At 32.7% G+C, this 13,598-nt stretch overlaps 1 long non-coding RNA gene across 2 annotated transcripts; it reads left to right on the top strand.

Annotated features, from left to right (window-relative positions):
• The first annotated feature begins 5,701 nt into the window (after positions 1–5,701).
• LOC149252338 (uncharacterized) lies at positions 5,702–7,200 on the top strand. 2 transcript variants are annotated; one of them, XR_016266046.1, is made up of 5 exons: positions 5,702–5,913; positions 6,040–6,106; positions 6,283–6,421; positions 6,661–6,728; positions 6,904–7,200. It is a non-coding gene; the product is annotated as an uncharacterized LOC149252338 (long non-coding RNA). The 2 variants fall into 2 exon arrangements; XR_016266045.1 differs by having other exon boundaries at positions 5,707–5,953.
• Positions 7,201–13,598: the final 6,398 nt, after the last annotated feature.

Genomic DNA, 13,598 nt, shown 5'->3' with positions numbered 1-13,598 from the left:
ACCTCGCCTTCTTACAATAAAAAAAATCTAGTTCTTCAACACGTCATGGAAGCTTCTTTGCAATTGAAGAAATATCTTGTGGAAAACATATCGTGTGGCTGCTATATTTATATTGACCACCACGAGCATGCGTCACTTGCAATATTGGATTTACCCGCACTATTAGCATCTCTTCAACTTGTGTCAAAACTCTTAGAACCTCAAGCTGCTCACCTAGATCCATGTTGTTAAAGTGAGAAAAGTGATGAGCACCTTTCTCACACTTACATCTTTTACAAATCGTCCCCTCGTGCAATCTCACAACTTGTATACCAGGATAACGTTCATTACATACATAGCACATATGCACAACAAACAAACTATCAATTCTCAACCGAATTTTTTATGCAGATCAACGATTTGTTTGCTAAAATGATAGGGAACACTTTCATTTTTTGTACGAAACACCATTCTAGGTTGGTGATGATGTAAAACAACTCGTGGAATTGGAGTATTGGTTTTATCATTACTTTCCATAACAAAATGGGAAATCAATCTTCTACATTCATTACACCTGAACAAATTCTTCTTGGAAGAAAGAAAATAACTTTTGTAAGAATGAAACATCTACAAAACAAATCAAATTTATTAATGAAACAAAAACCAATTTACATTTTCTTCATTGTTGCATCATCCATGTGCAAATCATGGAACAAGTATTGCTTTCTTTTCTTGCAAATTTGTTTCTCGACCGCTATTCACTTCAATAGAATTCTTCGACAAAAAATCAAGAAAGAAATTTGTAAAACAATATAAATTTAACATTGACAACCACAAAACCTTTCAAAATAAATATGCATTAAGAACCTATGCTTCGCCAATAGGAAAATTATCCTCACATTCTTTGGCTTCAACAATATTCTCTGTAGAGCTACGTCAAAAAATATTGGTTCCAACATTTCCAATAGACCGACCCAAATCATCAACCATTCTAGCAAGCATATTACTATCACCAAAAAAATCATACGCAACAACTTCTTCCCTAGAATCAGATTCCCTATCTTCCATTATAACATCTCTTGCACCATTTCCACAACCCCCAAGGTTCTCATCTCTATCAAGGGTCCCTATGTAAACACAATGTTCCAAAACATACAACATCTCAGAAGATATATGGAATAACACCAAAATTTGGAGAGAATCGACAAAAAAGAAAAAAACATGCAAACAATGTTCTCCTATGTACAGACGAAAGTTTCTAAACTTACGATTAGTCAAACCATACATTTCATCATTTCGTGAAGTTTGACAAGTTGGTCGTCGACCCTCGCATTCAGGAAGAAATAAAGGTTTGACTGCTTCTGAATCTATTTGGCGGTTAGTAATCATTTTGACATTGTTCTGAAAAACAATACGGGAAAAAATACAACAGTAAAAAGTTCAGATGGACAAGAAAAAAATGCAAAAGAAAAGAAAATTGAACTCCCTACATTGTTGCAACAAACACATTACATACATATTCAGCAGGGGTAGCTATATTAATAACATAGTTTCTTCCAAGAAATGCTTGACCCTCTTCGCCAACACAATTTCCCAAATTTTCAAGCATTTGAGGAAATTCTTCATTCCTACAGTTCTCATCAACTCCAAAAGCTGCATTTATTTCATTGTTTTCACTGAAAATACCATTTTTGTTCATATGAAGACTCTATTTCTAAACACAATATTCCGAGAAAAGAGAAAAGTTAGTAAACCTTCAAAAAATATAAGTTCTTTCATATGATAAACATCCAATGAAACGACCATAAAAACAAAATTTTCACTACAGAAAACCACTGCACTTTTCATAATTACAATTTACAACTCCACCTTCTTCATCATTTTCTAAACCTCTTTTCTTTCGTTGATATGCATCTCTTCTCCATGCTTTAATGACTTCCTTATTAGGCTGATACCATGATCATTGGTATTCATTTGATCATTGTCGTGTACCAGAAGAGCGAGGTCTTTTCACGCCACTCTTGCTTCTTATTTCACTCAACATCTCTATGATAAAGTTAAATTCAGTTCAAAAGTCGTTTCGCTATTCCATTTGATGCTAATACATACTCTTTAATCTTGAAATAACTAAAAACTAAAAAAACAGCATAGAATAAATATTTGAGAAATTAAGTTTCCCATGACAAACTTGGAACACATTGAAAAATGTTCCCCTTACACATAATCGATACAACAACAAGTTCCAGAAATTAAAAACAAAGAAATATGAACCACATTCCAAATTTACCATACATATGTCATCAATATAACTTCAAAATGTGAATTACAATGATGTTAAAAAAAATATTTTAAAAAATACACAAGGTCTTCTGCATTATCAAAAAACAAACATGTTCAAGACTGAAACATTAATTCAATACATCCACACGTAGTGCAACTATGTGAAGAATACAATTTGCATTTGAATAACCGAAAATACATTTTCCATTTTGAATGACATCATCAAAATCCTCAACCATTTGTAGATAGAAGCATGAGGCTATGTCCTTAATATAACTTCAAAATTTGAATCACAAGGATGTTCAAAAACTATTTAAAAACATTAAACATACATATGGTCTTCAGTAATATACAAAAAAACATGTTCATGCCTCAAACGCTAATTAAATACATCCACAGTTAGTGGAGGTATCTCAACAATAGAATATGCATTAGGAATCAACGAAAAAAGATTTCCATTTTCAATCACATCATCAAAATCTTCAACTGTTTGTAGATAGAAGCATGATGCTTCAAGCACAGACAATTAATCAACAATTGTTGTTTTGCACAATCCACTTAGTAAATCATACAACTTTAACTGCACTCCAGACCAACTGAGCATAAGGAATTTTTCTCCAACTATGCACAAAGGTAGGTAACCTGCACATTTACTATTTATATCCAAAAAGATAGATTCAAGCAATGACCATCTGTGTCCCCAATCATCTTCAAAATATTCCAAACTGATCTCTTGCGATAGTCGACCAAATTGAAAATTCTCTATCTCTTCAAGTGATCACATAGACATGCGACCATTATTAACAACACAAACAAGTTGATTCTTGTATAACCCTAATGACATACATTGTATGTCAACAATAGGAACAAACGAATAACACCAATTGTTTCTGTTCAATTCCAACCAGTACATAGTGTAACAAGAAGTAGGGTGATCTTCATAATCTCTGTCTATATATACCCAATAAAAATTTTCTTTAAAGAAGACAACCTCCTTTGGTGGAGTTACACCACCATATGGAAGCTCTATCCTCTTCCAAACATTGTCAACGTTACTGCAAATGAGAAAATGTGAGTCCATGTTTCAAAAACACCCATTCATAATTTCCTGTACTTCATTTTTGAAATAAAGAGAAGAACCCTCGCTCCCCAACACTAAGAGCTCCAACATTTCTAAACACTTTCGTAAAAGGGTTGACATTGAAATAATTTTTGGTATGCAAATAACTTCCAAGTGTGCTGAACAAAATCATTGATTCCACTGTACATTCAATTTTGTATGCAGAATGAAGAAAAGGAAACACCATAGTATACAAGCAACCATTATTGTAAAGGTATGAATGCTAGGAAGAAATGTTAGGGAAAACAAGTGGAGAAATAAATAAATCCTAACTCTTTCTCACAACATCGATCACAAGCCGCAAGGGAAAGTGGGATTTCCAAAACATGACACCATTTTTTACAAACCAACTTAAATTTCATCATGACTAACAAAGGAAGCCAATGAAATGGAAACTAAATAATATCAAAGGGGAGAAATTTCCAAATAGCAGGATCCATACCAAAAGCAACAACCTTTGTTGGAAACAAAGGAAAACTTCCCTTGTGTACTACAAAGAAAAAAAGAAAAACGTATCAATCACAATAGCAACAACATTCATTCATTATTTTAATGTGAAAATCAATTAGGAAAACAATCTATTTTCATCATTACATGGTTCCTAGATACTTCAATATTAGACTAAATAAATTAAATAGTGAAACTTAAAAATCCATAATTAACAAAAAAAAACATTCTACTAAAAGTTTCAAATTCGTCTAACCACCACTAAAATTTAACATTTAAAATTTTAACAAAATTAGGCACTCAAATTTAAAATTCACAAAACTTCAAATTGAAAAATGATAGAATTTTAAATTCTTGCCACAATCCAACTCTAAACTATTCATATATTCCACAAATAGTTCATAATTAGAGATTTTTTTTTTTTTTTTTAAGAAAAAAAAAAATATTTATAAAACATCCATTCTGACATTTATAATTTGTGCTAGGTCACACTTTCTTTGTGGAGCAACCAATTTCCATACTATTGTTTTGAGAGTATTTATATTAAGGATTTACGACATACTTGTAAATAATATATTATCTTACTTTAAATCGTATAATGGTTTTTGTTATAACATTAAGGTTCAAAGACATGCTTGTAACCAATATGTTATTTCATCTTAAATCATAAGGATTTAGGTTATTTTTTGGAAATATATGTGCAACTGAGATGACATGTTGTACCAACTATCTAGAGTTGTAATAAATTTACAAAATGGTCAACAGATTCCCATTTCTTCCCAATTTGGCCGGGGGGGTTTATGAACTAAGTAGAAAATAAAATAATAAGGTTAATTGTGTCATAAGAATATGATTAAATAAACATTCTTGTTCTATGGATAGGTTGATTCATATAACGTTTTCTTCTTTTATCAATATTACTAAACCTTTCCATTATGCTTTCCCTATAATTTGATGATGAACCTGAGTGAGGTTTGAAATATGGAAAATTTAAATACACAATCTTGAAGTATTTCTCACAAAATCATTTTCCTCGTTAAATATTATAAAAAATAATTTTAGATATTTTTAATTGATTTGTTTGCTCTTTTATGGAGATCAAAACATAAATTTTGTGGCCAAAAACTCCTTGGTATATGTGGTAGAGAGAACTTATTAATGTTTTCATTAGGGTTGCACATAATAAAGCTTATAATTAGCAACCTACTCATGGATATCTTTTGTTGTCATGGGTTTATTTGATGGTATAATTGAAGCATTTTTATTTTATCATGATTTTTCGTATTTGTATCTTTCTAGTGTGAGTGTAACATCATTTATTTCTTTATTTCTCGTATTATTTAACCTCTTTCGTTTTAGTTATTATTGTTAGGTAAAATGTAACCTATTCCTTTATGGGAAAAGAATGTTTGAGAGTCACATGCAAGGGTTGAGATGGAATGTAAGGGTATTTATATTCTTATTCAAAGGGGAATATATTTATAAAATTATTTGGTTTGGAGAATTAAGATTTATTTTTGGTCAAATAGGTACAACATCATTGTCATGAACACACTAACCAAAACAAAAAATATACTAAATATTACCATGAAAAAAGGGGAAACTGATCTTTTATTTTTTTATTTTATTTAAGACATAGTTGTTACACCAATGTTATAAACGATTCAATGAATATCAAGATCATGTTCCCGTTCCTATATTACTTTGAATCATATAAAGGAATATTTATATCATTTCACATTACTGTTTAGTTACCTGTATGCACACCCCAATTTTTTCTACCTTACCTAGGCTAAGATTAAACATTAATTTTCCACCACCCTTGCTAACCACCCTACCCATCCTAGTTCCTGACAGGGTTAGGTTTTGGAGACTTCTGAAGCCTTACAATTTCTCTCGATCTGTTTTACCCCTATCTCGAGATGAATTTAGCATTAACGATCCAACCTTTTACGCTCTTATCGTATAGTGTAGATCGAAACCCGAGTTTTCTTGGCAACTACCTTTCATTCCTGCTACAGTCACGACGCCATTGTTTCGCTGCGCACAAGGTTTTAGGTGGCAAAACAATTTTCTTTCACGAAACAGTTACAAGACTCTGCCTAGCTTGAATCTCCATGAAACCTGGTATTGCATTATTTCCAATTAAATATAGAGATAGTTTGTATTGTGTTTCAAGGCGAATTTACTCCATGTCTTGTTTATTACATAAGGTTGTAGAGATATTTGGAAGCTGAAGGTTGTTTAGGAGGCAGTCATGGTTAATCTACAGAATTTCAGGTAATTTTGAACTTGGTATACTTTCACAGAGATTTTCCCTCTCGCATCCAATTTCTTATCATCTTGTAGAGGTTTTCCTTTTTTCATTCAATTTCTTAACATTTTACATAGGTTTTCCCTTTCGTATTCAATTTCTTAACATTTAACAATGTCGTTCTTTTTGTAATTGATGGCAGGGACGACAGTAACTCAACTGGGGAAAGTAAATGGATAGCGTTCCTTCCATTCTGGAAGCTCTTGAGCGAAACCCCGTTGTCGAGTTACTTCCAGTTGCTGCCCCAACAAGCCTTTGGTTGTAGTTCTGGCGTTTCCCAGGTAATAATTGATGCCCACACTCAGTTTAGCTTTGACACTGTATTAAATTTCAGGCTAGTTACTACCAATCTTAGGGTTCAATTCTCCTAGTCGAGAATGTTATTTTTCTAGTACACCCTATTGGGATGGACTTCCTCCCTATAGGGCCCAACTTATTGATTTTGTTGTAATTTAAGTTTTTGGGTTGCTACACCGCAAAATCTTATATGGTTTTTCTCCATTTCCTCTTTATTACGTAGGGTTGCAGAGATATTTGGAAGTAGAAGGATGTTTAGGAGGCAACCATGGTTAATTTACAAAATTTCAGGTAATTTTGAACTTGGTATACTTTCACAGAGATTTTCCCTCTCACATCTAGTTTCTTATCATCTTACAAAGGTTTTCCGTTTTGCATTCAATTTCTTAACATTTTACAAAGGTTTTCCCTTTCACATTCAATTTATAACATTTTAAAACGCCGTTCTATTTGTAATTGATGGCAGGGATGACGATAACTCAACTGGGGAAAGTAAATGGATAGCATTCCTTCCATTCTGGAAGCTCCTGAGCGAAAACCCTTTGTCGGGTTACTTCCAGTCACTGTCCCAACAAGTCTTTAGTTGTAGTTCTGGCATTTCCCGGGTAATAATTGATGCCCACACTCAGTTTAGCTTCGACACTGTATTAAATTTCAGTCTGGTTACTACCAAGCTTAGGGTTCAATTCTCTTGGTCGAGAATGTTATTTTTCTTGTACACCCTATCCACAAAGGGATGGACTTCCTCCCTACAGGGCCCAACTTGCTGATTTTGTTTGTAATTTAAGTTTCTGGGTTGCTACACTGCAAACCTTTATATGGTTTTGAATCTGCTACAGTTCTGTGTGTCTGCAAGAATTTTGTTGATATTAAAATTTAGTTATGTATCTCCATAGGAACTAATACATATGGAAATACCTGTATTCAGAGGTTTCTTCTTAATTTTAGCACTTTGTGTTTGGAAAAATACTGTAAGTTTCTGTTTATGAAATGTTTTACTCGTACAACTTGGATTGCAGTCTCTTTGTTTACCTATGGTGATATCACCTCATAGTTAATACTATCATTTGGATTTAGTTTACTATTATTATTTATAGTACTTGTTATAAGGATTACCATCATGATAATTTTTGTATTCAATTCAGAATTACAGTGATAGTATTATGGCCAGGTTTTAATACTGTTTCTATGAATTTTTCCCAACTATTACCCTTCTCGTTTAATTATAAATGTGTAGGACCTGTCAAATTCACCGTAACTTTAATACACAGTTCACAGTTTAATACTGAAATAAATTAGGGTTGCCTTAATAGCTACTTTTAATTCTACTAGTTCTGTTTACACAGTTCTTTTTTCCATACTTCTTTACTGGAAAATTGTGATTTTTATTTAATGGTCCCTCACTGAAATTCTTATTTTTATTTAATGATTCCTCACTAGAATTTTGATTTTTATTTAATGATTCCTCACTGGAATTCTGATTTTTATTCTTTAGCCGAGCATGTCCTTTTGACAATTTTTTTAAACAAATATTTAATTACTTTTGTAATCTTGTTGGTGTATTTAGAGTATTTATGCAGCAATGTTTTTGAACGTTATTTTTTTATTTCTATTGGAATAAGGGAGACCGAGCTGGCCCCTTAAATAGGTGGCATCGTCTTAAACTCCCATGAGTCCTTCTCCTTATTAAATCACTACCAACCACCCTACAAGTAGTTTATTCATTATACCTAGAGGTTTCTATATATTTAACCTATTAATGATAATCGTCCAAGATCAATATTCCCCTTTCAACTCAGAGTTGCAGGGTAGTGTGTTTTATTTTTATTACATCTCAGTGTCAAATGCCCCCGCCAGAGAGTTGTCAGGGTACTGTATTCCTTGTGCAATAAGCATCTAATGTGAAAGTACTTAGGTTATATTATATGTAAATATCTAATTATTGTTTATTAATTAGGTTTAGGCATAGAGATTGCGAGAAATAAATTTTATTTTTTCATTCAAATTCAATTTCATTTAAATTGTTTATTTTACTATTTTTTAGGATTTTATAAGTGAAAGATTCAAAATTATGATGAATAAATTATATTTTTATAAATGTTCATTTAAGCATAAGATATAATTATGACATGAATACATACGGTATTAATACATTTACCTGGGTTGATATCTGACCCACCTTAATTTATTTTGATAGAGTTACATATTCTCGGAAAGTGAAAATAGAGTGACTTAAGCCTTTCACTAGTGGGTTTGCATGGACTTTAGAGGTAAGGCTTGGGGGCCCTTTTGGTATTTACACTATATAACTTTTCTTATTTTTTTTTATTAACGATTATTCCGAAGATAACTACTGTGAAAATAATCTTGGGTTACAGGTAGGGGCTCTTAATGCCTCTGGTCAACTTGACAAGCTTGGTGAACCAGCTCGGTCGCAGCCATACCAGGTTTTTAAATGTCTCCTTCCTTTAAAAAAGAACATGATTTCTTTATACGCTCCGTGAGCATTATCGGTCCATGTACAGTCGACAATATATATGTCGTTGTAGTTTCATAACAGTATTAATGTATGTGGGAGTTTCCTTAACTCCTTCCAACTGTAATCTTTTCTTCCTAATTTTGTGGGCTTCCTTGCCCGTCAACTTTTAAGGAAATACACTTGTTTTATGAAATTCGGCTTTTGTCGTTAGTGGGTGGCACATTTGGGTTTTTCTTAATGTAATTATTCACCTCAAATTTTGATTTAAAACAATGTTCTTTTAAGAAATTCATATATTATACATGTGACTCTCTTTGGTAATCTTTTATCGGTTCAACTTGTTAGTAAGATTACAATATTTTCAACTGCCCGACAGGGTAGTGACCTTACGTCTGTTGGATTTCTCTCTGCCCATGCAGCATTAGCTACCTTTCCACAATTGAACTTGGATTCTTCTTGGACAGTTTTAGGAACTTTTCCTCGTGAAATTAACTGCAAGTCACCTACAGTTTCGTTATGAAGTCTTTCTCTTCCTCACTAACTTACTTCCCAACCTACGACATAAGAATTCTCTCTTTAATTTCTGCACATGCATGTAGTTTAGCCTACCCTGGGCCTAACCTGACACTAACCGTCTTCCACAGTAACTTATTTCCCAGTCCAACACGTAAGAATTCTCTCTCTAATTTCTGTACGCATGCAATCTAGCCTAGGCCGACCTTAACCTAAGACTCACCTTCTTTGTCCAAAACATTCCTATTTCATAATGACAAAATACAACAGTTCACATATTCTATAATTTTTTTTTTTAAGAAAAAACAAAAAATTTCTAAAATTTTCAAGTATTCAACTATTTTTGGGTCTAAGCTTCTATATTTCACCAGCTCATGTTATATATTTAATTAAAAATTTACATAGGAATTACATGGAAATTCATAATATCAATACAAAATGTCGTTAAGTTGTCTTACTCGTTTCAAGAGAGATGGCCACTATAGTATTCCTCTACAATGCCAAGGTTACGAAGCATGCCCCACCCACTCAATTCTATTGTAGTAGCAAAGTCCAAGAAACAACAACAGAAGAAGCCAAGTTTCCATAAAATATGAAATTTTGCAAGCATGCAAGTGGTCTTAGCATCCACCATCATAGAAACCATTTTAGAATCCACCCCCAACCCACCCATTTTAGCATCCACTTCTAGAAACAATAATCACTAACGACTGCTACAAGTAGAAATGTGGGTGAGTGGTACACAATTGTTTTTTTCAAATTGTCTATTCTACCAATAACCTTTCCTTTCATTAACCTTCAAGATTTTTTTTTTGAAATTTTAATAACTTTTATTGAGTATAACTATTTTGGTGAATTTATAATCATTTTTTTCCATACAATTAAACAAATTAAAATATCTAAAACTGAAGAAGTTTTTTTTATTCATAATCATATTTTTTATTTATTTTAAATTAACATTTAATTTTCAATTCTCCGATGTTTGTTATAAATTATAAAAGTGAAATTTATGTGACATTATGACCATGTTGAATTCTAATGAAACTTATATACTATTGTAATTCTAATGAAATTTACAGACTATTGTAATATGGGGAATTTATTTTATTTTCTAACTATGTTCGTGTTTCATTTCGAACATAGTAAATTAATTTTTTAAAGGTTGAGTCTAGCTGGAATGCTTTGTTTGAGGTATTTAGGTTTATTGCAGTGCGGTCGAGTAAAATTGTGGCTTCAAATAACAAAAAAGGTTGTATATTCAACTTTGGTCTATTTTTCAGGAAGATTTTGTTAATTTTAAAATACATTTAACAGGATTCAATTTAGGTGTCGATTCTTATGGTCTTATTCTTTATAAACTTAACTAACTTTTGTGAAGTATCCAATGTGACTCGTATGCAATGTTAGCATACTTTTGTGAAGTATCCAACGTGACTCATATACAACATCAACGCACTTTTGTGAAGTATCCAATGTGACTCATATACAATGTCAACATGATGTTATGATGGGATATGAAGTTTCCAAAACCCAAATATAATAAGAATTGTTTGAAAATAACTTTCCAATGTTTGTTATAAATTATAAAAGTGAAATTTATGTGCTATTGTGACTATGGTGAATTCTAATGAAATTTATAGACTATTGTAATATGGGGAATTTATTTTATTTTCTGTCTATGTTTGTGTTTCATTTCTAACCTAGTAAATTATTTTTTTATAATATTATTTATTTTTGAATATAAAACAAGTATTTTTTCATTATACCTTTGTCAAACAAATTATTTAATCGCATTATTAAATTAAGATTCATTATTAAATGAATTATCCTTAATTATTAAATACAAATTTATCAACTAACTTTATACCATATAATTATAAAGAAAAGTCATCAATTAACTTTTACGAAAAATTCATCAACTAACTTTTACAATGTGTTAACACTGTGGGCAACACTTCCAAAGTCAATCTTGCCACGTGTTTCCTCCTTTTCTTTTCCCTTTTGGCAGTTGTCGATTAAACACTCAAACGAAGAATATGCTTGGCACATTCACTCTTCATCAATTCCATCCATCGATTATCAATAAAAACAAAAGTGAACCAACCCTCTTCCACCGAAGTTCACATGTATACACCTATCGGCGAAATATTCTAAAACATTCCATAATGGTTGAATCCCTACCATCAATGTAAAAATTATTGATAATTAGATTAAAATTTTGGAAACCCTATTCCAAAATAAACACACCTATTCACATAACAAGAATGAGGTTTTGTGAATAAGAAAAATGTGTCTATCATGATTTTTTTTTTTTTTTTGTCAATACTTAATAAACTCCTACTACTAATACATTAATTATTATTCACTATTACCATTACTAAACATTTAATAATGATACATTGATTTCCATATATACCATATGCTCTAATTTGAATGGTTTATTGATTATATCTTTACATTAACGAAATACTAATGTGTGTACAATGCTTGACAATAGATATGAGTACCACAAGTCACTGGAAGGAGAAATAGAGGCAAGTATTTCCATTCACATAAACCATGAGGAACTCCATAAAAAATTATTAGTATTCTAGTTATAGAACATGGAGCATATTCTAGTGAAGAAGATTACCCAATTTGTTTTCCTCCACCACATATCTCTATGCCTAATTTTGGGGTCCTTGTTTCTAGGATACATATGTAGTTTCTAGTGATAAGTTTTTCTACCAAACTTAATCCACTGCCTTCTGGTCTAGGCACTTAGGTTGGGCCAAAACCCAAGAGCTATAGCCTCCTAAGAAAGCTCAGAGTTGGTTCAAAGCTAGATTCATCTTCATTGATAAAAAAATAATAGTTACATCACAAAACTGTCTCCAAGTAGAAGCTCGAAAATGTGTTGATTACAGGGCTGCACTAAAGTGCAAAAATAAACTATCAAATGGCTAAAATACTAAGGCTTGAATCCTTCCTATTTATGCAAATTAGGACTCCCAACAGTCCTCCTTAATTTTAGGAGCTTGGCTGCCCAAAACTGCAGTTAACAACAACTTCATTAGACCTGCTTGGGTGCCCCTTGATATCATCTTTGGTGGGTTGTTGAACTTCAAGATGATGGTGGAGAACTCGAGGAAGGGGTCATTTAGTGCAGGAGACACCCCTCTTATAAATCCTCAGCGTTGTTTCTTCGAATTTGGCTTCCAATCTACTCATAAATGCCTGAACTTGGTCCAAAAATGTCCAAAAATCTGCAATAAGCATGTATTAGACTTTATGGTCAAGTGACTATTCTCATTCACTCAATTAACATAAATATATTCAAAAGCATGCATTAAAATATGGATAACGGTGGATTAAATGAGAATAATAGGAAAAATGAGCCCATATAGTTACCCATTTCCGGGGCTCATCATCACCCCACTGCTGAATGTGTTGCTCATCCTCTGAGCAACTAATCCAATTCATCATCTTTGATTGCTTTGACTGCTTCTCTAACATCCCAGGACTCTGAAGTGATGTCCTCTTCTCTATCATGAAAACCTGCCTTTCTGTCCACTTCCTCCCATTGTCTTTGCTCCTCTTCTTCCTTGACCCCTTCTAATAGCCCTAGCAGTAGTGGAGGGCTGAACTTAAGGCCAATCCAATTGGCTTTCAAGTTCACATTGATTGTTTGTATAGGGGTACTCTTCTCATAGCCTCCCTCATTCTGGTTGGGGAGTGATACTCTCTTATTTTCAGACTATGGGACAATGTATTCCATCTCATTGTGCAAGCATGAATGCAATTATCACCAAACAGTGTTTCCATGTCTTCAAAGTGAGCAATGGCCTGAGCTTGCCTTTCAACATAGTCAGGTGCAGTGTGAGGGTTTTCTGCAAGATGCCAATGGGAATATATAAGAGTTGAGGGATCTTTTGGTTTTGCCCTTATCATGAGTGGCTCACTTAGTTCCCCGGCCATAATCTTCTGAATCTCTACTGCCCTCTTTTCCTCATGGCTTAACCAAGAAGCCATGGCCATGAGTTGCAGATCTCCAAATGTAGTGTTTGGGTCCCATAGATTCATGTTAGGAAGCACCAAGTTGTGTAAATAGAATTTTGCTAACTTGGCCTTATCTTCAACTGAGCTATTGTCACACAAATGCGTAAACTGATTGTAATTATGGAATGGGG

Source organism: Pinus tabuliformis, chromosome 7 (assembly GCF_031772625.1).
Source record: "Pinus tabuliformis cultivar Carrire ecotype Pingquan chromosome 7, CPIR1, whole genome shotgun sequence".
Classification (NCBI taxonomy): Eukaryota; Viridiplantae; Streptophyta; class Pinopsida; order Pinales; family Pinaceae; genus Pinus; species Pinus tabuliformis.
This window is presented reverse-complemented; position numbering and strand designations above follow the sequence as displayed.